Source organism: Acomys russatus, chromosome 4 (genome assembly GCF_903995435.1).
Source record: "Acomys russatus chromosome 4, mAcoRus1.1, whole genome shotgun sequence".
Taxonomy (NCBI): Eukaryota; Metazoa; Chordata; class Mammalia; order Rodentia; family Muridae; genus Acomys; species Acomys russatus.
The window spans coordinates 16766406-16790886 of record NC_067140.1 but is presented as its reverse complement, the minus strand read 5'-3'; the positions used below and the strand labels follow the sequence as shown (position 1 = coordinate 16790886).

The 24481-nt window shown below is 46.0% G+C and overlaps 1 protein-coding gene across 3 annotated transcripts in view; it reads left to right on the top strand.

The window, feature by feature from the left end:
• B4galt5 (beta-1,4-galactosyltransferase 5) overlaps window positions 1-24481 on the top strand; it is a 72230-nt gene that overhangs the window by 22142 nt on the left and 25607 nt on the right. The window lies entirely within an intron of this gene.

Here is a 24481-nt window from a genome sequence, read left to right as displayed (position 1 = left end):
ATCGGATCCTCTGGAACTGGAGTTACAGATAGTTATGAGCCACCACGTTGGTGCTAGGAACCAAACCTGGTTCTTCCTCAAGAGCAGCAAATGTTGTTGCTTGCCATCTCACCAGCCTCTTCTATGCCTTTCTTATTAATGAACTTAACTTTTCAAATGTCTAGCAACTGTGTTGTGGTAAATATTTCCCAAAGGTTGAGGCAGTCTAGAGAGAATAAGCATATGTGCCTTCAGATGTAAAAACCTTATTTGAGATGGTTATAAAAATGAGCTTAGCGGGGGGGTGGGGGGGGGGGGGGGGGGGGGGGGGTGTCACACGCCTTTAATCCCAGCACTCGGGGAGGCAAAGGCAGGCTGTGAGTTCGAGGCCAGCCTGGTCTACAACATGAGACCAGGACAGCCAAGGCTACACAGAGAAACCCCGTCTCAAAAAAATCAAAAGAGAAAAAAAAAAAAGCTTAATCTTTGTATCATGGCACAGGCCTCTAATCCCAGTACTCGGGAGGCAGAAGCAAGAGGAATCTCAGTGAGTTTGAGGCCAGCCTGGTCTACAGAGTGAGTTTCAGGGTAGCTAGGACGACATAGACCTTGCCTCAAAAAAAATGTATGATAATAACAACAACAAAAATAATAATAATAAAGGTTAGAGAAATGGCTCAGCCCTGGTTGTTCCAGAGGGGGCCTGAGTTTAATTCCCAGCAGCTAGGTGAAGGCTTACAACCATCTGTAACTGATCTGTCACCCTCTTCTGTCCTCTGTCCTCTGTATGTATTTGCATGTTACACAGACAAGCATGTAGGGAAAACACCCATACACATACAAATATTTTATTTTTAGGGTTTTGTTTGTTTTTGTTTTTGAGCCAGGGTCTCTCTGTAGGCAGGCTATTCAGAACTCCTCACAGAGATCTGCCTGTCTCTATATCCTAAGTACTGTAATTAAAGGTGTGTGCTACTGTATCCAGTCACATAAAGAACATAAAGTTGAGCCATATGAAGTTGTATCTTGCAGGTTGTGTATCCACTATAGTTCAGTTTAGTACATTTCCAAATAGTGACAGGTCTGTTTTTCTGGTACAGTGGAAAGTGGCGGACCTGAATTTCCTCCCAGAGATCCCTAACACCCTGCTCTCCAGCCCTTGCTTTCTAGTCCTTATGATCATGTGTTCTGGGGCTAAGAGATGGTACCACTTCTAGAATATATCCCAACTTAGTGAGACCCGATATCCCAAGATGAGCTAGAGGCTGGAGAGAGAGCTCAGCAGTTGGATCATTTGCTGATCTTGCAGAGGACCCGATTTCAACTCCCAGTACCCACAAGGGAGGCTCACACCTTTCTGTAACACGCTTTAGGGCAGTAGTCTCAACATGTGATTTGAGACCCTTTTGAGGGTTGCATATCAGATAGCCTGTATATCAAATCTTTGCGTTATGATTCATAATAGTAACAAAATGACAGTTATGAAGTACTGATGAAATGGTTTTCTGGTGGGGGTCACCACAGCATGAGGCTTGCAGCATTGGGAAGGTTGAGAACCACTGCTCTGAGGGATCTCAAGCCCTCTTCTGGTCTTCTTAGGTTCCTTCACATGTGCAGCACATGTATGCACACAGAGATCTATATCTACACATAAATAAAAAGAAATTTTTTTAAAGCTCAGGACTGTCCTCCAGCATTAGAGTTCTCATCTAGAATGTGTGAGGCCTGGCTTCAGTTCCCATTTTGGGGGGCTAAGAATTGAAAAAGGAGAGGAAGGGGAGAAGTTATTCAAGATGTGAGCTACCCCTTCCTTGGATCCCTTCTCTATAGCCTGAGGAATGTTTCTCTCTTATCACTCTTACCTGCAGTGCTGACATACCCTTTTCTTTTCTGGAGAAAACTTTGATCTTATTTATGACCCTCTGACTAGAGGAATTTCAGAGCTCAGGGTCCTTACAGCCTGAGCAGGTCTTTTAAAGGAGAATGAACTTGAGCTGGTAATAGATGCAGGTATAAAGTGCTGATCGGAAAACATCTTAATAACTTTATGGCCCTTCCATTTGGCAGGATGGTAGAGGCTGCCGACCTCTGCCAGTTCCTACAACAGGAACTCGTTGAAAGCAGTGCTGCATGTGGTTAAGGCTAACAGTGAGCACTGACTGAAATTTTACTATTTGAAGTTCTGTTTTTGCCATTTCAACCAATTTTTCTCTGCTTCTTTGACTGTTGAAGAAAGGAAGTGGGGAATGGTTTTTCCGTTTTGGTCTGCTTAGTCCCGAGGAAAGTTTGATTTGTGGCTAGTGTTTGAAAGACAAGAAAGAACCAGTTGTTGAAATCCCTCCTGATTTGACCAAATAACTTTGAGGAAGTCATTTGGTTTCCCCTATTTGGGGTGTGTGTGTGTGTGTGTGTGTGTGTGTAGGGCCTGTTGAGATGGAGCAGTGAGTGAGTGTGTGTGTGTGTGTATGTGTGTGTGTGTGTGTGTGTGTGTGTGTGTTGAGATGGAGCAGTGAGTGAGTGTGTGTGTGTGTGTGTGTGTGTGTGTGTGTGTGTGTAGGGCCTGTTGAGATGGAGCAGTGAGTGAGTGTGTGTGTGTGTGTGTGTGTGTGTGTGTGTGTGTGTGTGTTGAGGGCCTGTTGAGATGGATCAGTGAGTAAAGCTCATGGCCTGAGTTTGATTCCAGGTGGTAGAGGAGCTCTGACTTTTACAGTCTTCCTGTGGCATACAACAAATAAATAAGTAAATGTAATAAAAAAAAAAAATACAGGTCAATTGAGACAGGGTTTTACTCACTCTGTAGCCTAGCAGACCTTGAACTTTGAACTTTTCTGCCTGTGCCCCTTTGAGTATATGGGATTATAGGCCTGTGTGTTAAGAAACAATTATAAGAATAAGTTAAAAAAAAAAAAGAAAAGAAAAGAAACAATTATGCCCCAATCAAGCTAATGGGTGATTTAGTATGTAGAATGCTGGTAGTTTGCTGACATCAAAGAAACACAGGACTGAAGATTATAGAGAAATTACATGTACATAATCAAATAGAGTTTTTCCTAATAAACACTGGAAATGTCCAAAGGATTTCAAAAAGATTTTCGTCTGTTACAGCAGAAAAAGCCTTTTATTGTTCTTTCCTTCACAATGTCTCCATACCCTTAACACATGGAATTTTCTAGAGGAAATACAAATGGGGGGATCTGATTGCTTTAGAAAATTAAACACCTCCTGCTAAGATACTTTCTTTCCCCTCAGTGTTCCTTCTCCACCTCAGGCTCACAGATGTCCTTGTTCTCTTGAGACACGGTCTCATGTAGCCCAGGCTGGCCTCAAACCCTACATGTGTCCCAGAATGAACTGTTTCTTCCTCCTCCGCTTCCTAAGTTCTGAACAGATGTTTGAATAGCGCCCTTCTTCCCTTCCTTGGAGGAACCCGTGGAGAGGGCAGGCTGAACAGAAAGAACAGTGCCACTGCAGTCGGGCCTCAGGCCGTGTTTCCTGTCCTCTTTGCAGAGTTCTTGCTGTCTGGGAAAGAAGGTCTTAGATCTGGAGCTGAGCTGCTCTTTGGCAATGGGAATAAGTGGGTCTGCTCCTCATCCCAGACTGGGCAGGTCACAGAGCTGAGGGTCAGGGCAGCCAGGAAGAGGGACTCTCTTGCCTTGGTTTTATATAGTTCTTTGGGAGAATGACATCCAAAGCCACAGAGGCCCTCAGTCACCTGGTCCCCTTACTTGGGCTTTTGTGACTGTTACAGGGAGGGACACACAGCCATTGAAAGGAAGCAAGTAAGGAGTGGAGAGCTGCTGTGCTCTCAGGAACAGCTGGATCAGAGGTGAAGCTGCGTAGATAAGGGCTAATCAGAAGCCAGCAGAGTGGGTGTAGGCAGAGAGGAGGCCCCCAGTTATCTCATCAAGAGCTATCAGGGATGTCACAGTCACTCCCTAGGTCCCAGGACCTACCTTTGACCTTATTTGTTTTTTGTAGATCACTCAGACAAGGAATTTTAAAAATTGGCTCTGTAAGTTGGCATTCTCATGTCTCTTGTTCTGACTACAGCCTTTATTTTAAAGACGGCATATCAGCTAGACTGAGCCACTCACTTGCCCAGAGTTAAGAATTGTCATGTCCCAGGGACACACATGGCATAGGGATGATGGTAAGATTAGTTGCAAGAAACACGTAGAAATGGAAGACACTTTTTGATCTGAGGTTGCATGCCCTTTGCCCTTCTCTGTGGTGCTAGGGAGAGAACCCAGGGTCTCACATATCCTAGGCAAGCTCTCTACCAGAGAGCTTTACCCTTAGCCCCAAGAACTCCTGCTTTTGAGTGTCTCAAGTCCTTTTGTAGTTTTTGGAAGAATGCTGCTGCAAGCTTGGGCACCGGTTTTGGTCTGGTTCTATGCATTACACAGTGCTGTTGCTTGAGGACATTGGTGTGTCATCCATGACTTGGAATCTGCCCTGAAGTCTGTCTTGGAAAGCACTGTGACAGAATCTGTCCTCTGTGTCAGGGAGGAAAGAACTGCAAAGGATGATCTGAGTATCCCCAAGATGGTGTCTGTCTTGTTCGCATCCTTTGTCCTGGAGTCCTCTTTTAAATTTTAATATGCAGAGTGGAGTCTTTCTTTTTTTCCCCCCATTTTTCAAGACAGGGTTTCCCTGTGTAGCCTTCGCTGTCCTGGGCTCGCTTTGGTTTTGTTTTGTTTTTGTTTTGTTTTGTTTTTGTTTTTTCGAGACAGGGTTACTCTGTAATCTTGGCTGTCCTGGACTCACTTTGTAGACCAGGCTGGCCTTGAACTCACAGCAATCCTCCTGCCTCTGCCTCCCAAGTGCTGGCATTAAAGGCATGCACCACCACCCCGCCCGGTGGAGTCTTGCTTTTTTTCTAGCCTGCATATCCAACTTCTTGGCAGCAAACAGGGCCCTTTGCACTTGGCCTCCAGTCCTTGCGTCGTGGATATGAAGTGAAAAGAGTATTGCCTTTTGACCCAGGGCTTTTTATATGGTGCCTTTGTGTGAGGAGCATTCAAATGGGATCCTCCCACGAATTCAGTCCCCAAACATGGGTGGCACCTTAAATTATTCAGAGCACTGGCCCTTCTAGAATTTCCTTCTTTCCCCCCTTTCCCTTTGTTAGCGTGAGTAAGCAGCTGGTTGCCCTGGGGTATTGTTCCTCTTCTGGTGACACAGACACTGCCTGTGCAAGGAGCCTGGACCTTGTTCCCAGGTGCCTTAGTTACCTGCTTCAATTAGGAATGGCTCTTTGAGGTAGGGAGGAGCCTAATAATGGAGATGAACTGTGCAGTTGAGTAGCCGCAGCTATGGGTTTGGAGAGGTAAGAAAGCAAGCACAGAATTGGGCTATAAATTAATCTCTTTATGCTATGGGGCACAATTCTTTGTTATTTTTAATAAAAAATACAATTACTGACATTGTAATAAATATCAGTACAGAGGACTGTATTTTTCACCCTCCAGGTGTTCCAAACTCTATAATTTATAGGCATTTAAACCTATTGCTTAATTCTGTGTCTAGTAAGTGGAAACTTAGAAAGACGAGAAAAGAGGAAATGTATTTTCCCCTTAAAAAACTGGTGATTGTGAGGGCTCTGCTATACATTTGTTTGTTTTTGAGAAAGTAATGTGTAGACCAGGCTGGCCTTGAACTTAGAGATTCACTTGCTTCTGCCTCCTGAGTGCTTAGACTAAAGATCTTTGTCACCATGCTGAGCCTAGAACTTACACTTAAAATTTTTTTGTGGAGACAATTTCATATACCACAAGCTGGCCTTAAGTTGGTTGTGTAGGTGAGTGTGACCATGAACTCACGGTCCTTAGGCCTGTTCCTTAGCAGGTACGTGCCACCTTGTCTGGCCCAGGGCTTTGTGCATGCTAGACAAGCACTATACCAGTGACCCACACCCCTACCCTTTCATCTGCTTTCCAGATGGGGGCTCCCTAGGCTGATCAAGCTGGCCTTGAACCCAAGACCCTCCTGTTTCTTCAGGGACTACAGGTGGGAGCTCCTTCACATAGGAACTAGCTTCTCAGGCAGTAAGGACAAGGTTAGGATCATGAACTAGTCATGAAACACAGGTGATCCCTTCCTTGAATGGGCATTGCTTGGGACCTGTGGAAGGACTCCTTCCTATTTGGGTACTTGATACCCTAGTGAGAAATGACTAATCTCAAGCTGGGCTTGGTGGCACACGTCTTTAATCCCAGCAGAGGCAGGTGGATCACTGAGTATAAGGCTAGCCTGGTCTAAAAGCAAGTCCTGGACAGCAAGACTACAACAGAGAAACCCTATCTAATCTCAGGAAAGATGACCTCAGTCTCCATCTAATTCCTACCATAAAAGCTGTAAAAGACCACGGGCAGGGCAGCTGGACAGTGTTCCTCCCTTGGAGCCCCTCCCACTCTTGGGAATTCTTATTTCCTTAATAAAACTGCCATCCATTCATTCTGCTTACTGGGAGTTCCAGTTTCCTTGTTCTCAGATGTGAGAGAGCAAACGTCCCACTAAGAGAAAGAGTCCATCTCACGAAAGACCCACATCAAGCTAAGGAATTATTCTGCTTTTATGCCTTTTATGTTCCAAGCCTAAAGTTGTGCTCAGTTTAGATTTTGGATCAGTAGACCATTGGTGATGGTCAGAAAATAGTATTTTCCTACATACTACACTGTTTTCATATTTGTGTTACCCAAATGTTCAGAAAAATGAAAACGTGTTGATTTAAGGAAGTCTAAACTGGGTGGTGGTAGGAGTGCATGCCTTTAATTCCAGCACTTAAGGCAGACCAGTCTCTGAGTTTGAGGCCAGCTTGGTCTACAGAGCAAGTCCCAGGACAGCCAGGGTTACACAGAACCCTGTCTCAAAAACTGAAAAGAAAAAAAAAAAAGTCGTAACTTGTTTTGCAATTCTGGAAATCTCTGATTTTGGATAAAGGTAGGTGTTTCCCCCATCTCATTACACCTACAGCCCTTGGAAAATTCTGAAATAAAGTATTTGGATGGAAATTTTTTTTAAAATGTATGCATGTTGTATGTGAGAGAGCTCCCAGGGAGGCCAGATCCTTCAGCGCAGGAGTGGCAGGCATTTGCATCACCTGGTGTGGGGGCTGGGTACCCACCTCCAGCCCTCGGTCAGATACAGATAGAGCAGTACGTCCTCTTTACCATGGAGACGTCTCTTCAGTTTCTGGATCAGGGTTTTGGTTTTGTGATTTTCTTTAGAGAGGTTCTACACCTTTTCCTACTTGATTTACTAAAAGTTTCTTTCAGACTAGAAATGAAACGACAGGCTAACTCCTTTGTCAAATCCAAGGCCCCAGTGGGTAGCCAGTGCTCCACTCCTGAGCCGCATGACAACGACTTCTTTTTTTTTTATTAATTTATTCATATTACATCTCGATTGTTAGCCCTTCCCCTGTTTCCTCCCATTCTTCCCTCCCTCCCATTTCTCCCCTTCTCCCCTCCCCTATGTCTGTGACTGAGGGAGACCTCCTCCCCCTATATATGCTCTCAGAATATCAAGTCTCTTCTTGGTAACTAGCTATCCTTCCTCTGAGTGCCACCAGGTCTCCCCATCCGGGGGACATGGTCAGAAAAGGAGCACCAGAGTTCCGTGTGAGAGTCAGATCTCACTCTCCACTCAACGGTGGAGAATATCATGTTCGTCAGCTAGGTCTTGGTAGGGGTTCGAAGCTTACTGTCTATATTCTCCTTGGCTGGTGCCTTAGTTTGAGGAGGACCCCAGGATCCAGATCTGCCTGTCATAAAGTTCTTCTTGTAGGTTTCCAGAGGACGACTTCTTAATTCACGGTGTTCACTTTGGTTCTTGTTGACTCCAAGGCTGGCCTCCAAGCCTGGGTAGTGGAGGCTGTCACTGAACTCCTGATCCTCCTGCCTCTACCTCCTGAGTGCTCGCAGGAACCACCACATCTGCCCGCTATGAATTGTATGTAAAAGCATTTGGTCTTTAAAATAAACACTCATTTTTCTTCATATCGTTAGAGTAATGATAGGGGTGTTTTCTAGGTTGTAATTTCCCTGCGTCTAGATTGGCAGAAGTACTAAGTGTGCTTCCCTCCTTAATGAGGTCAGAAACACATTCCTAAGTACCATGCGGTGGTGCATGCCTGTGATTCAAGCACTCCTTAGGCAAGAGGCAGCCTGATCTCTGTGAGTTTGAGGCTAGTTTGGTCTACATAGTGAGTTCTAAGTCAGCCAAGGCTGTCAGCAAGACCCCAGGTGACCCCGTGGTAACCTTTCTCTCTTGTCCCTTCCTCCCAAGTGCTATATGATAGGCTCGGGTTACCATTCCTGGTTTTTGTGTGTGTGTGTGTGGTGCTGGGGTGCATGGTGGAAAGAACACTACCAGCTGACTGCATCCCCAGCTCCATCTTTTCTTGAGGCATGGTCTGGCTGGCCTGGAACTTGATGTATATACTGAGGTAGCCTGGAGCTCACAAAGATCTGCCTGCTTCTGCCTCCCTTGTGCTGGGATCCATTTGCCACCAATACTAGTTCTTTTGTTTTTGTTTTTAAGAAAAGAATTGCTAGGTATGGTGGGACGATAGAGAAGCAAAAGTATCAGAAGTTCAAGTTCAAGGGCACATAGTGGGTTCAGAGCCAGCCTGCGCTACCAGAAACCTGTCTCCAAAAGAAGAGGCATGTGGGGCCTGGAGAGATGATGGCTCAGAGATTTAGAGCACTCACTGTTCATCCAGAGGCCCTGAGTTCAATTCCCAGCAACCACATGGTGGCTCACAACCATCTGTAATATGATCTGATGCCCTCTTCTGGCCTGCAGGTGTACATGCCGACAGACTATTGTATACACAGTAAATTAAAAAAAAAAAAAAAAAAAAAAGGCCGAAGTGATGGCTCAGCGGGTAAGAGCACTCATTGGCTGTACTTCCAGAGGTTCTGAGTTCAATTCCCAGCAACCACATGGTGGCTTACAACCATTTGTAATGACACCTGCTGCCCTCTTCTGGCCTGCAGGCAGAGCACGGTATACCTACATAATAAATAATAAATCTTTGAAGAGGAGGAGGAGGAAGAAGAAGCAGTGATGGTGGCGGCATGTAGTAGGGATGAAATAGTATCTAATTCTGGTTTCAGTTTACATTTCCCTGTTGGTACTCAGCATCCTTTGTGTTGGTTGGCCACTTGTATAATACTGTGAATAAATAAACCCTTATCAGACATAAGACTTTTATATATTTACCTTTACTTTGTGGTTTGTCATAGTCACTTTCCTAATAAAGTATTTGGAGGCACAAAAGATAAAATTATTTTATTTTACTTTCAATGCTAGAGCTTAAATCTAGAGCCCTACTTGTGCATGGTGGCTTATATCTGTTAGGCTCAGCACTCAAGGCTGAGACAAAATTGCTTCCAGGTCAAGGGTAGAATAAAAAGCTGGGCTACGGAGTAAGACCCTGTTTTAAACCCAGCTAGGCAAAGGACCCCCTCCTCCTGAGTCTGCTTTCACTGCCTTGTCAGCGCTGACACATTTGCCCTTTGCCCAGGGACTGAGATCGTTGGTGGATTTTTTTTTTTCTTTTCTTTTCTAGACAGGGTTTCTCTGTGTACCCCTGGCTGTTCTGGAATTCACTCTGTAGACCAGACTGTCCTTGAACTCACAGTGATCCACCTGCCACTGCCTCCTGAGTGCTGGGATTAAAGGTGTGCTCCATCATGCCTGGCTGGCCATCCAGTATTTTAAAAGTGTTCCGTCCAGTGTTTTAAGTGTTGGAAATATCCTGTAACCGCTTCTTATGAACAGGGCAAGCTGTATTGTCCATGTTACCTATTTACTAATTATTTTGCTCAGTAGGACTGAAATATAACTCAACATTATAACATTTTTGACTACATTTTTACTTGAGAAACAGTACAGTTCTGGGTTAAACAAGTAGAGTGAGACTTGGAAAGTATAGGTCAATTGTATATGTCCACCTGTTTTCCAAACAGTATGTCCTTTAACCCTGAGTCACCTCTCTAGCATTTGTTTTTATGTGTCTGAGTATGCATGTAAAGGTCAGAAGAGGAAGTCAGGCCCCCTGGAGCTGGAGTTGCCAACAGACGGGAGCCACTGTACTTGAGTGCGGGAACTGAGCTCAGGCCCTCTTGAGAAACAGTGCACGCTCTTATCCACGGAGCCATCCTCCAACTCCTGAAGTCTGTAAATACAGAGGTCATGGCAGCACACCGCTGTATCCCAGAACTTGGGAGACAGAGATGGGAGGACTGAGACTTGAAGGCCTATCTGGAGCTATATAGTGAGACCACATCAGTGTGACACTTAGTAGGTGCTCAGAAAGCATTTTTCTTGCAGCATGAACCTGTTTCCTGTCCCTCCAAGCGCATTTCCAGGACAGCTCAGGACTGTTTTCACTGTACTAGCTCTGTGCTGGCTCCAGGCCTCTCATTCAGTATCAAGTTCACGGGTCTGAAGCTCATAGCCACTGTTGTAGCCCTGGGTCCCACAGCACCAGGTGCTCAGGTTGTTAGCAGGTGAGAGGGGAGGGAAGGTGGGCAGGCCTGAGATCCTGAGGGTTGACTATTGCTAGTGTGTTGATGCTCTCTCTCTACAGGTAAGCCTTCAAGGCAAGGAACTTGAGGATCAAAGAAGAACAATGTGGATTTATAAAAATGCTGATTATTATAAAAAATATCAATCATAGCACAGTTTCAGATTCATCGTGGCCATTGAAGTCAGATGCTCGCTGGCTATATGAGGGACAGGTCTGTGGGCTGTTGACAAGTGGGAGCTTCCCCCACCCCAATTTCATATTCAAGATGGCTTTTAACCATTCTTCCAAATCACAGTAAAGCAGAGAGCATGTGCAGTGCGTGAAACTGTGACGCTTACTGCATGTCACAGGTGAATGCAGTACTGCTTTGTCTTCTCGTCACTGATAAATATAAGGGGACAGCTGCCCTGACTGAGCGCACTAGCTGCTGTGGACATCATTTCTAGTTGCAGTTAGAGGCGTACGTAGGTTGACTGGTGCCATGCTGCAGTGTTTTCAGGCTTTGTCTTTGGACTCAGGCATGCTGCCTGCCTTCCCTCTGAGTTTGTTTTTAGTTAAGGCTCACTGTGGTTCAAGCTGGTCTGGAACACATGGCAATCCTCCTGCCTTAGCTTCTAGAATGCTGTAATTACAGATATACCTCACCGTGCCCAGCCCGAAGGATCTGTTGTTACCAGTTGGGCTTCTTTGAAGGAGAGTGAAGAACCAAACCCTTTATGAAAGTGCAATCCCGGAGGTGGGGGTGGGGGTTCAGGAGGTCCTGCCTCTCCCCCTCCCTCACCGAATCCACTCACCCATGTTCTGTATTAATGGACACAAGGTAGGAGGAGCTCCATTCCATTGCAACAAGGCTGGGCCCGTCATGGTGTTACTTGCAGGGGCTGTTGAATCCCTCACTTCCAAAGTTCTGAGCTACCAGTCTGAGCATGTGGGGAGTGGGAGGTGGGAGCAAGGCAAATGTTAGTTGGTATTTGTTTTGCTGTTGACTTGGTGAGTCTGGCTTCTTTTTACTCTGGTTTTAAGTATTAGGGATTCTTTTTTTATTTTTATTTTTATTTTTTTGGTTTTCTGAGACAGTGTTTCTCTTGTAGTCCTGGCTGTCCTGGACTCGCTTTGTAGACCAGGCTGGCCTTGAACTCACAGAAATCGGCCTGCCTCTGCCTCCTGAGTGCTGGGATTAAAGGCGTGCGCCACCACCTCCCAGCAAGTATTAGGAATCTTAAGACTTGTAGGAATTAGAATATTTGGATTTGGTTGAATTTCACTTGGCACTAGGGAAGATTAACTCGAGGTTAAGAGCTGCTTTGGGGCCAAGTTAATTTGTTTCCTTAGTAATTACTTTATTGTAGAACACGTCAAAGCTTCAGTAAAGTGAACAGCATAATGGACTTCCAGGATGTGACTAAGGACTTACAATGAAACAAAGTGGAAGAGCCCGAAGCAGAGAGCAGAATACAAACCAGGGGTCCAATAGTCTGTAACCTGGACTTTTGAAGCTTTGAGTGCCTGAGCTTTGTTCTTCTGATGGCCTGCGGACTCAGGCGCCTGTCTGAAAGAGTGACAGACAGTGGGTATGCCCACAGGGACAGCGGGAGGATTGAGATACCCTGTGTGGATGCTTGAAGTTCAGTTCAGAAAGTGCCCCCTTCCTTTCCCTATGCCCTAGCTACCATGCTCAAAGGGAAGAGAGCTGGGTGGGTGGGCAGGAAGCTTCCTGCCCATAGATTAGAATTTATAGTGAATGAATGGTGCATGCAGGACCCGAAGCTTCCCAGGCTGTGGCAGACCTGGAGGGCGAAGGGGCCCTTGGTTGCTTGCTGTGTTCTGGAGGTACTGCTATCTGTATGTACACCTGCAGGGCAGATGAGGGCACCAGATCTCATTATAGATGGTTATGAGCCACTATGTGGTTGCTGGGAATTGAACTCAGGACCTCTGGATGAACAAACAGTGCTCTTAACCACTGAGCCATCTCTCCAGCCCAATGTTACTAATTTCTGCTATGCTTAATTTACACCAGCCTTGGGCAGAGCCAAGTCTGTGCTTGTAAGGGAAAAGGCGTGTAGAAGCACCTGCTAGCTTGGCACTGGCTCTGGCTCTTGTGGTTTGCGTTTGAGCCCAGGAGCCACTAGTTAAACAGCACAGATCTAATTTTAGTGTTATTAGCCCTGTTAACTTACAAATGCTAATTAAAGCAGTAAAGCAGATGGCACGGTCGGAGCTGATGATTCAGGTATGAACTGTATGTTGGAAAACAGACTTTTCATTGAATTGTGACGCTGAATTGTGACGCTCGCTGGCAGACTGTTGCTATAAGCTGTGTCACCAGGCATGGAGCGTTCTGGAGTGAATCATGTTTGACTAGGTTCTGATACGTGCTGTCATTCCTGCTCTGGTGGAACAATGTCTTTAAGCCATTAAGTCAACTTTAGGTGTGGTAAAGGGAAATGACACTAATTTATTCATAATCATTTCTGTCAACTGTCTTCTGTTTTCTTCATGAGCACGGGCTTGAGAAGGCTGAGACGTGAAGATCAGCAGCAGTTGCATCAGCACTGGCATTTTGGGTTTTGTTGTTGTTGTTTGGTTTTCTTCGAGACAGGGTTTTTCTGTGTAGCCTTGGCTGCCCTGAAACTCTCTCTGTAGACTAGGCTAGCCTCGAATTCAGAGATCTGCCTGTCTCTGCCTCCCCAGTGCTTGGGATTAAAGGTATGCGCCGCCACCACCCAAGCAGTGCTGGATTTCTATAGAGTACTTACAGGCTTCCTCTTCTCTCTCTTCTTTCTTCCTCTCTCCCCCTTTCCCCCTCTCTCCCCCCTCCCCCTCCCTCCCACACACCTCTCTCTCTTTCTCTCTCTCTCTCCTGTAGCCAAGGCCTGAGCTCCTCTGCCCTCCAAACAGCCTCTTTGTTGTAGTCTTTTCTGGGATAGTTGTTTCTCTTTGTTTCGTAAGGATATAGAAACCATAAAGAAAGCATGTTGTCTTTATTGGTATGTAAAATACTTTGGTGTCAAATCTATGTAATTTCATTCCTAAATGCTATTGAAAAAGTTGAGGATTTCAGGTCCCGCTGAGTGGTATGGCACTCTGGGGCTAATTTGACAGTTTATCCACCTCTGCCTCCCAACAGCTGGGGTTACAAGTATGTTACACCATAACTAGTCTTGCTTGAAATTGGCATTCTGTTTTGGTGATGGGGCCTCAGCATTTCCCCAGGACACTTCCAGTTCCTGAGCTCAAAAGCTCCTCTTGTCTCAGCCTCCGGAGTGTGTGAGGGCATGTGCACTGTGACCATACTTGAGATTCTTGTAGTCTCTCTTTTGTGTCTCTTGGTGTCCTGAATGTTTTTGATCGCTTCCTGTGGAAGTTCATTTTCAGTTACCTTGAGGTAACAAAATAAATGATCTGGCCCATGCCGTATTTCATTGAGTCTTCTCCATGGTGTGAGATGCTGTCTCGTTTGTCCCTAGGCTGCATTGTGGCCTCTTTGTTGCCTTCTCCGGCTACCTTCTTGGTGCCTGCTTGCTGTGAGGCCCTCCCTGAGTGTTTGCACCTGTCAGCCTGGGAGATGCAAGTGCCCCAAACCCAGTAGCCCAGGCTCCCAAAGGTTAGAGAACTTCCTGTCAGAATCCACGCCCCCTTGCATGGGATAGAGCTACCACAGGATCTCATATGTTTGTCCCCATCTGTCCCCCGCCCCGCCCGCACTCTGTGGTCTCCATTGATGAGAATGAACCGGATATTAACCTAGTGCAGTGTAGTCATTGGAGTTGAGCCTTTTGATTTAGAAAGAAGTCTAAACTGGAAAAACAAAAGCGGATGCTGCAGTGTGTGGGAGCGCTGGCACTGGGTTGCTGTGCCCTCTAATAAGTCCTAACTGCATTAGGTGGATCCCAGAGAGGCCCTGTGCTTCCATCCAAGCCCGTTTCCTGTGCAGAGAAAGGGGCTTTGAAGTAAGAGGAGCAGAACTTCCTAACTTGTCAGGAAACGACTGACATGAGTCTTGAGCACACTTCCCTGGCTCGCTTTTAAGACACCACATGGTGTCTCCAGCTCCACTCTGTCCAGCTAGCCATCATGTGGTTGTGAGGTATTTTCCAGGGCAAGGATTGATTGTTTCTGTGCTCTTGTCCCCTTTAGGAACTCCCCTTTGAGCAGTCCGTGGGGGGAGGTGGCTGTCCAGAGGTTGGGGCTCCTCCTATGTAAAGCGATGCCTTCCTGCAAAGGTGAGGCCTGCACTGCTCACCCTGCCACCCTGCCCACAGTGCCCTCTGAAGGGTTAGCCCTACTCATGCTGCAGGCGCTTAGGCATCGCTGCCAGCCAGGCTTCTGCTTACGTGCCTGCTGGGCCTGGCGACCACTAGACACTATGCCCTTCCGATCTATACGAGCCAGGGCTTTGTTTTTGTTGTTGGTTGTTTTGTTTGTTTGGTTTTGGGGACAGGTTTTTGCTGTGTAGTCCCGGTTCGCGTGCATCTGCCTCCTGAGGGCTGGGATTAAGGTGTGCGCCACCTGGCTTCAGAACCAGGCTTATAGGTGAGGAAAGGAAGCTGGTCTTCTGGTGATGTCTAATCTAAGCATGAGAATAGTAGGGCTCCTCTCACCTCCCAGGCGCCTGATGGCAGGGTGCAGCTACAGGCCATAGGGTCCTTAGCAAACTGTACAGCTATGTTGGGCTGCGAGAGGGACAAACTGACTCTCTGTCTTCCTGTCCCAGCTGTACAGTTAGGTGGCTTTGTGACCTTGGGCATATTGAGCCATTGCTGTTCCCTCCTGAGGACAGTAACAGCTTTGCCCAGCAGTGAAGTGCTTAGTGAGGTCCTGCACTGGGGAGTATTCCCAGTAGGTGCTCGCTGCCATGGCCACATAGGTTCTGCCTTGTGGGTCACATACAGAAAGTAAGTCCCGCAGAGCTCAAGTCACAATGTTGTGAATTAGATATCTCATTCAAGACTCCTGGGCCCACCTTGTATTTTGGGGGAAATGAGGAAGTGGAATGTAAGAGGTGTTCACAGATTTACCCACCTTCCCAAGCAGTGAGTGCTACACTGAGCCCCCGTGTAGTCATAGGAAGAGCCCACCCATCATCAGTATCAGCTGGGTGATGGTGATGACTGCAGATGGTTGTGGGTTTGTTTTCTGGCTGGGGTGAGGCAGAGCACAGTGTATGAATAGAAATAGCATGCTGGGCGTACTTGCTATCTATAATGCAGACGTCAGTGAATAGGTGTAAGAAAAGTTGGGTAGGTGAGAACCACTGAAGCCAGAGAGTGAAACTGTAGGGTTCAGTTTAAACAGGCTAGCCACTCATGGAGCAGGTGGAGAGCCCTGGCATTTGTTGCTGGGAGCTCCTGGTTGTGTACAGATAAATTGTATAGGAAGGGCATCAGTGTATCTGTAAGAAGAAAGTGCTAAAATCATTCACATGGGAGCCACTTCAGGTCAACTAGTGACTATAGCTTCTCCCTCCCCCTCAGCAGCCGTTAGTTATTTTAGATAAAAAGCAATATATCCAGGGCTAGCATGATGGCTAAAGGTTCTTCTCTACCTTGACAACCTGATTTTGGTTCTGGGGCCCACCAACAGAGTACATGGAAAAATGACTCCCAAAAGTTGTCCTTTGATCTTCACACACTGACTGTGGTACACATGCTTCCCCAATGTGTACAACAAATAAATGTAACTAAAGATGATTAAAAAATAGTAAACAATCTGCTGTAAATTTTTGAGAATAAAACAAAGCATGAATTCTGACCCTGAGATAAAAGCACACTAACATTTTGATGTTCTTTTTTGCTTTTTATTTTGTTATGCAGATTTTTTAAAAATTAATTTTTACTTAAAATTTGTGTATACACTATGTGGATGGCATATAATTGCCCTCTCTGTTGCCTCCATCACATAATTGTATTGTATTGGAAACAGTAAAAATTGTCTGTATTTTGAGATAGTCAATTAGCTGCTGTCTGCTATTGTTACACACATAATTGTCACATAGTATAGGTGTATATTGTGTGTAATTTTCCAGAACTGTAATTAAGCTTTTGTCCCATGTATGGTTAGGCTGCTACTTTCTTCTTGGCCTTATCAGCCATCCTGTCTAGTTCTCCATTTTGTTTTTACGAGACAGGGTTTCTCTGTGTATCCTTGGCTTGGTTGCCCTGGACTTGCTTTGTAGACCAGGCTGGCTTCGAACTCAGAGATCCATCTGCCTCTGTGTCCCGAGTGCTGGGATTAAAGGCATGCGCTACCACATCCGGCTCCAGCTCTCTATTTTGAATCTGGAGACCAGGATCTCATCTCTGTGGGACCTTAGGGGTCAGCTTCAGCTTCTCCATGTATGTGGCACATGCTAATAGCTCCTCTCTGTGACCATTGTTTTTATCAGGATGACTCATGTTTCCTAGCTATAGGTTATCTCAAGAGTGAACAGCAGAATAAAGTACCTATGTTTCAAGGAATTCTTGCTGGGACAGCAAATCATTTGGATTCTTTCCAGCTCTCATCTGCTGTTTATTATATAAGAGTCTAAGTCCTCAGGCCCATTCAGCTGATTTATGTTAAATGAACTGATTGCAGTGACTGTCACGGCAGAGACAGTGTGTTCCATGTGCTCCACCTGAGGATCCCATCTGGCCATTTAGAGACAACTAAAGAGTCTTTCAGCTTTGCTGAATATTATTGGTTTCAGCATTAACAGTTAGTACCTTCAAGGCTGTATAGTCTTGCAGGTGGAGGGAAAGGTGTGTGAACCTGTTCAAGTCCATGGTCAGGTCAGCTTTAGGGCAAACGGGGCTAGCTTTAGGAGCTTTGAGGGCAAAACGGGGAGCTAGGTAAGGAACTCTCTTCATCTCACAGACCAAGTCACAAGGTTGCTTCTCTGATATGCTGTACTGACAAAAAGGAGCAAGCTCATCTTTGTGTATCGAGGTGGGAGGAAAAGAAGGTTTGCCAGGTTGGCTTTCTCTTTTTCTCCAAACTTCAGTCTGCATATTTTCTGTGTATTTGATAATTCATCACTTTCCACCTATATAATCCACTATTTAAAAAAAGATTTATAGCTGGGCGTGGTGGCGTATGCCTTTAATCCCAGCACTTGGGAGGCAGAGGCAGGTGGATCTCTGTGAGTTCAAGGCCAGCCTGGTCTACAAAGCCAGTCCAGGACAGCCAAGGCTACACAGAGAAACCCTGTCTTGAAAAACAAAACAAAACAAACAAACAAACAAACAAACAAAAAAGAGAGAGCTCTATCTGTATGTCCACTTGCATGCCAGAACAAGACATCAGATCACATTATGAATGGTTGTGAGCCACCATGTGGTTGCTGGAAATTGAATTCAGGACCGTTGGAAGAGTGGACAATGCTCTTAACCCCTGAGCCATCTCTCCAGCCTATAATCCACTATTAAAGTAAATCCATCTACTTCAATTTCAGTTTGATTTCTAGATTTTTTTTTTTTTTTTTTTTTTTTTTTTTTTTTGGTGGTAGGATCTCATATATTCCAGCCTGGCCTCAATCTCACTATGTAGCTAAGGAAAGCCATTTATTTTATTATATGTATGGGGATTCAAGTGAATGTCATGTGTGCATGGGTACCCACAGAGGCCAGAAGAGGTGTTAGATCCCTTGGGGCTGAATTACAGGTGGTTTTGAGCCTTCTGATAAAGGTGATGGGGACTTAAGTCCTCTATAAGAGCAGGATTTGCTCCCAAGTCCTGAGCCATTACTCTAGAAAGGAGGATGACCTTTGATCTTGGTCCTCCTGCCTCCACATCCCTTGTGCTGCCACCAAGCCCAGTTTGTTTAGTCCTGTAGATCAAACCCAGGGCCTTAAAGCCTGCTAGTCTAGCACCTACTAATTTTATATCCCTAGTGTCACTCTTTCGTTTTTGGGGGGTGGGGTGGGGGGTTAAGACAGAATTTTTCTGTGTAGTCTTGGAACTTGTTCTGTAGACCAGGGTGGCCTCAAACTCATAGAGATCCACCTGCCTCGGCCTCTCATTAATTAAAAGGCATGTGCCACTACACCTGGCTTGTGTTACTCTTTTAACATTAAATTTTAATTAGTTTGTATATGGGCACAGACATGCCATGCCACAAGTGGACAATTGGATCAGAGGACAATTGCTCAAGTGGGGACTCTTTTATCATATGAGTTCCAGGGATTGAACTCAAGGCATGAGCCTTGGCAGCAAGGCAGCCAATTCATCTCAAAGGTGGTTTTTGTTTGAAGCAAGGCCTTGCTACATACTCCAGGCTAGTCTAGAACATTCAGCTCTCCTGCCTTAACTTCTTTTATAGATTAACTATTTTTCTTTCTTTCTTTTTTTTTTAATCATCTAATTGTCTAAAGTATTTTGTTATAAGAATGGAACACTGGCTGGGTGTGGTGGGATTAAACGCCTGTAATCCCGGCTCTCTGGGAGGCAGAGGCAGGCAAATCGCTGTGAGTTCCAGGCCGGCCGGGTCTGCAGAGTGAGTTCAGGATACACAGAAAGCCTGTCTTAAAAAACCCAAAAGAAAAAAGAATGGAAAGCTGACTGATAGCAGCCAATCTGACCCCAGGACGAGGTTTTGTCAGGTTCTTTCTGTTCTGGTTGTTGGCACGTTTCTGGGTGGCCCTATAAGTGCCAGCAGATGACCTGGGTGCTTCCTTGGCCCTTCCCCTGCTACTCAGTCTGTGTCCCTATAAGTGCTTCTGTTGAGCCTCCTGTCCCCTTTTGTCTGTTTCTTCAGACCTGAGATGCTGTCACAGGTCTGCAAGGTTCTCTGCTGTTATTAGTGGTTCTGGTTCTGTGCCACGCTGTGTGGAACTTCTTTTTCGAGACAGGGTTTCTCTGTGTAGCCTTGGCTGTCCTGGACTCTCTGTGTAGCCTTGGCTGGCCTGGTACTCATAGAGGTCCGCCTGCCTCTGCCTCCCAGGTGCCGGGATTACAGGCATGCGTCACCACGGCCCTGCTGTGTGGAACTTCTTTAGTCTTCTTTCTGGTACCTGGAATTGGCCAAAGCCCCAAGAAGCTGAGCAGCTGCAGTGTGTTGCCTCACCTGGGACTCTCTTTCAGAATTCCGTATCATGGCATTATGTTGGCCCTGGCAGTTCTCCAAAATCTGCAGTTTCCCCCTGGCTTTTCTTGCTCTTTGAGGGTCTCTGGTCTGTCACAGGTCTTCAGTCGTTACTGAAGCAGAAGCTGCTTTCTGCAGGTCTTTAGACCCAGTGAGGAGGGCCTAGAGTGAGCCTCCCACGGCTGAGACCAAGAACTCATAGCACAGTGGCTGCTGCTTCAGAGTCCTCGAATTCTCTGCACTGGTCCTCCTCCTGCAGAAAAGAAGCTGCTGGGTAGTTGCTCTGTTAAAATAGCTCAAAGGTTAAGAGTACCGGCGGCTCTTTCAAAGGTCCTGAGTTCAATTCCCAGCAACCACATAGTGGTTCACAGCCATCTATAATGAGATCTGGTGCCCTCTTCTGGCCTGCAGGCACACAAGCAGGCAGAATACAACAACAACAACAATAACAACAACAAGAAGCAGGCAGAATACAATAATAATAACAACAACAATAGTGAAAACAGGGGGACAGCTTTCAGGAGTCTGTTCTCTCCTTCAACTGTGGACCCAGGGATTGAACTCAGTCAGCTTCATTCACAGGTTTGTGAGACAAACCCCCCCACTTTTTTTTTTCTTTTTTTGAGACAGGACCTCACTCTGTAGCTTTGGACTGGCCTGATTTAAAAGGTGGGGTTAACATGGAGAAGTTCAACACATCATCTAAAACAGGGTCCCTAAGTGTCAACACTGCTGACACTCCAGACAGGATGGTGTCTGTATGGGGATTACATGACATTTGATAGCCTTCCTGGTCTTTATGCTCTGGGAACCAGTAGTGCACTTTCTTGTAGTTGTGACAACCCCATTTATTGCCAGATGTTTCTTGAGAGGCAAAGTCATCCCCATTTGAGAATTGCTGGAGACATGCGAGAGGTTACCAGTCCTAACTTTTATTCTACCAGAAAAGTAGACTATAGTTGCTTAATTGTGTGTTGTGTGGACCATGTTCCCAACATTCCCAGGAGATCCCTGGGCTGTTGCAGAAAGTAAATTAATGTGTGTCCATGACCTGAGAGCTTGTCAGTCTTTGGGGCCTCAGGGAGATGGGTGCATGTTCCAGCTGGGACTGACATTGATCTTCTTTCTGCCTTTTGTCCCCAGCCCAGTCTGTTGCATGAGCCGGTTAGTTACCTGACACTGGCCTGGTGAGTCAGCACAGAGAATGTAAATAAACAGTATTGCAATTCAAGGAGGGATGACAAAGAAGTCAGAATTGGGGCTAAAAAAATAAGAACTGGAAGAGAGAAAGGATTTGAACTGGTCTGGGCATCCTGGTGATACCCTGTCTTTAGAGAAGAGAGAGGCAGAGGCAGGGAGGGAGACACTAGAAGAAGCAGCCGACATCCCTGCACACCGTGATACCACCCCAGTGGTTTCAGCCAGGTGCCATTTGTCTTAGTCCATAGGCATTTTCTGGGTTTCCAAATTGTGCTTTGATGGCAAAGGTGTTATTAATAACTCACAGCTAGCCAGGTGTGGTGGCGCACACCTTTAATCCTAGTGCTCAGAAGGCAGAGGCAGGCAAATTGCTGTGAGTTCGAGGCTAGCCTGGTCTACAAAGAGTTCCAGGACAGCCAGGGTTATTACACAGAGAAACCTTGTCTCAAAAAAAAAAAAACTTCATGGCTTTCCTGACAGTCCTCTGGCCCTGTCAGCCTTCTGGGTCCTGAATCAGAGGAGACCACATCTGTAGCTAGGGATCAGGGAAGAGGTGAACCCACAGCAGCACTGTACACACTAATCATATTTAATGCAATGTACGCTTTGGCTTGAAGCATGTGTTTTGTTTTTTTGGTTTGTATACCCCAGCGTGGCCTATATGGAATTGTTTCAGAAAACTTTACAAAAACAATCCACAGTCCGGATGGTGGCAGCGCACACCTTTAATCCCAGCACTTGGGAGGCAGAGGCAGGTGGATCTCCGTAAATTCAAGGCCAGCCTGGTCTACAGAGGGAGTTCCAGGACAGCCAGAGCTATTACACAGAGAAACCCTGTCTCAAAAGTAAAAACAAAAACAAAACAAACAAACAAACAAAAAACCCAAGAACAAAAACAACCTCCCCCTTTCCCCGCACAGTCTACAGCTATCTGATAGGTCTGAAAAGTTGGTCTGGTGACCTGCATTTGATTTCTGAGTTAGTAGTTTTCACTTTATGACTTTTCTAGCTAAAGTGTGAGTATGACTTTCCTGAGTTCCCAGTTGGTTTTGTAAAATTATAGATGCTTTCACACCATCTTTATAGGAGACAAGTAGATCTCTGCCTCCCCATGGCCAGGATTATAGGAGTCCACCTCCCAGTAGGGAGCTGAACTTAGGTCCTCACGCTTCTGCAGTAAGAATTAGAGGGCAGCTTTCAGGAGTCCAGTCTCTTTCAGCCTTGGACCCAGGGATTGAACTCAGCTCTACAGGTTTGTGAGACAAAGCTTCCTACCCCTCTCTAGCCGAACTGGCCTCATTTAAAAGGTAGGGTTAACAGAGAGACATCATTGAGTTGACAGTCTATAGACTGGATGGTGTCTGTAGCCCAGGTTGGTCTTGAACTTGTAGTGGTCCTTCAGCCTCAGCCACTAGAATGTTGAGATTACAGGTATGAGTCATCATGGCTGTCTGGCTTTTGTTTTTGTTGTAATTTGTTTTCTTTTGAGACAGAGTCCCTCTTTGTAGCCCTGGCTGTCCTGGAGCTCTCTGTGTAGACTGTATCAGTACTCTTCATGTCCACTGTACTGTTCTTGAAGCTCTGCACATGTCGCTTCTAAACCCAAGGGACTATTGCTTTCTTCATTGTGTTGGTGGGGAAATTGCCTTTGGAGTACTGTTGCTTACCCCAGTGGACACTCAAATGTTAATGAGTGAAAGATCTAAGAAATTAGCGTAGAGGCTGGTGATCCACCCAGTTGAACACGCATGAGCCCCTGGCTTAGATCCTTGGCACTGCATAGACTTGGTCCTCAGCACTACCTAGACTGGGTCCTCAGTACTATATATATAGACTTGGTGTGGTGGTGAATGCTGTGATCCCAGAAACTGGAGAGGAAGAGATAGGGAATCACAAATTCATCCTCACCTTTATATCAACTTTAAGGCCAGCCTAGCCTGGGCTACATGAGACCCTACCTAATAAGTAGCAATAGTTATAATAACAACAACAATAAGGGTAGTAGTAATAGGATACAAAAAGCAACTCCATGGAGGCTAGACCCAGGTCCTCTGGGAGAGCAGTCTGTGCTCCTGGCCTCTGAGCCCTTCAGCCCCAAGGTGCACAGCTCAGCTAAGTGAGGCTGGATGTCACTGAGCATGGGCCAGTCAGCTTCTTAAATCCCTAATAGCCACTTGTATTACTGCTCCCAGCATCATTAGTTCTTGGGCCAAAATGCAGGCACATTCTCATCCCCACAGGGAGCATTGGTGTCTTGCTGGGAACATCATTTTCTTGAGTGTATTTGTTCTAACTGCAAATTAACAAGCCAATTCTGGAAAGCCTGCTGAGAGAGTGTTTTGGGTAGGATGTTGTAGTTGAACACACACACAATTCTGTTGTTTTTGTTGAGACAGGGTTCTGCTGTGTAGCCCAGGCTCGTCTTTAGTGTCCAATTCTCCTGAATCAGGTGCGTATACATTGGCACACCTGATTGTGTTATAACCCTTAAGGACTGGCCATTTGCCCTTCAGTAGACAGCCATCCTATGGGAGCGCTGGGTCTGACTAGAGCATAATAGATACTGATGCTAAGGCTCCAGAAGGGCCTGTAGGTGTTTGGACTCAGGGATGACTCGGATAGCCTCTGGACACAGCCCCACACTCTAAAAGATGAGGTCACCCAGCCTTCAGCCTACAGCTGCTAACTTTTGACAGTGAACTGACGAAGATGCTCGGATGGCTCTGCTGATTGTGTATGTTGGTTCAGCTGACCTGCCTGTCTGCCTGTCTCCTTCCTTTCTTCTGTATGGGTGTTCCGTGTGCATGTATGTCTATGTACTGTGGCAACATCTGGTACCCAAAGATTAGAAGAGGACGTTGGATCCCCTAGAACTGGAGTTACAGATGGTTGTTAGCCACCTTGTGGGTGCAGGGAACCAAACCCCAGACCTGGAAGAGCGGCAAGTGCTCTTTCCTGCTGAGCCATCTGTCCAGGTCTGACTTTGGCTGACTTTAAAGATGAGTCAGGAGGGAAAGACAAGACAAGGAGAGAAGCTGAACATCAAGTAACCATGTGTTATGTGTGATTGTGTGCATGCATGTATATGTGCAGGTATACACATGTGCTCGTATGTGTGGAGGTTGGAGGTCAGCTTCAGGTTCCTCGGTTGCCGTCCACCTTGTTTATGTTTTGAGACAGGGTCTCTCACTGGCTTGGAGAGCTGGTTGCCTGCTAAGCTCCCGGGACTTGTTGTCTTGCCTCCCAGCTCTAGGTTACTGGTGTTCACCCAGCTTCCTAGTGCGGGCACTGGCACAGAAGTCGAAGTTCTCATGCTTCCCTAGCCCCTTGGCCCTCTGTCTAATACTATTTTAATTTCTGGGGGTTTTCCACATTATTTATGCATGCATGTATATGCCATGATGTGCTTGTGGAGGCCTGAGGACAACTTGTAGGAATTGATTATCTCCTACTTTATGGGTTCTGGGGATCAAACTCAGGTTGTTAGGCTTGGTGGCAAGTTCCTTTACCTTCTGGGCCATTTTACCAGCCTCTTGAGTGTTTTGGTACAAAGTTTCATGTAGCCCAGGCTGGCCTTGAGGCAGACTTTGAACTCCTGATCTTCCTGCCTCGGGATGGGATTACCAGTATGTACCACCATACTCTTATTGTGTTGAGTTTTAATTTTCAGACAGCGAAAGAAACTAAACAAAGCAAGA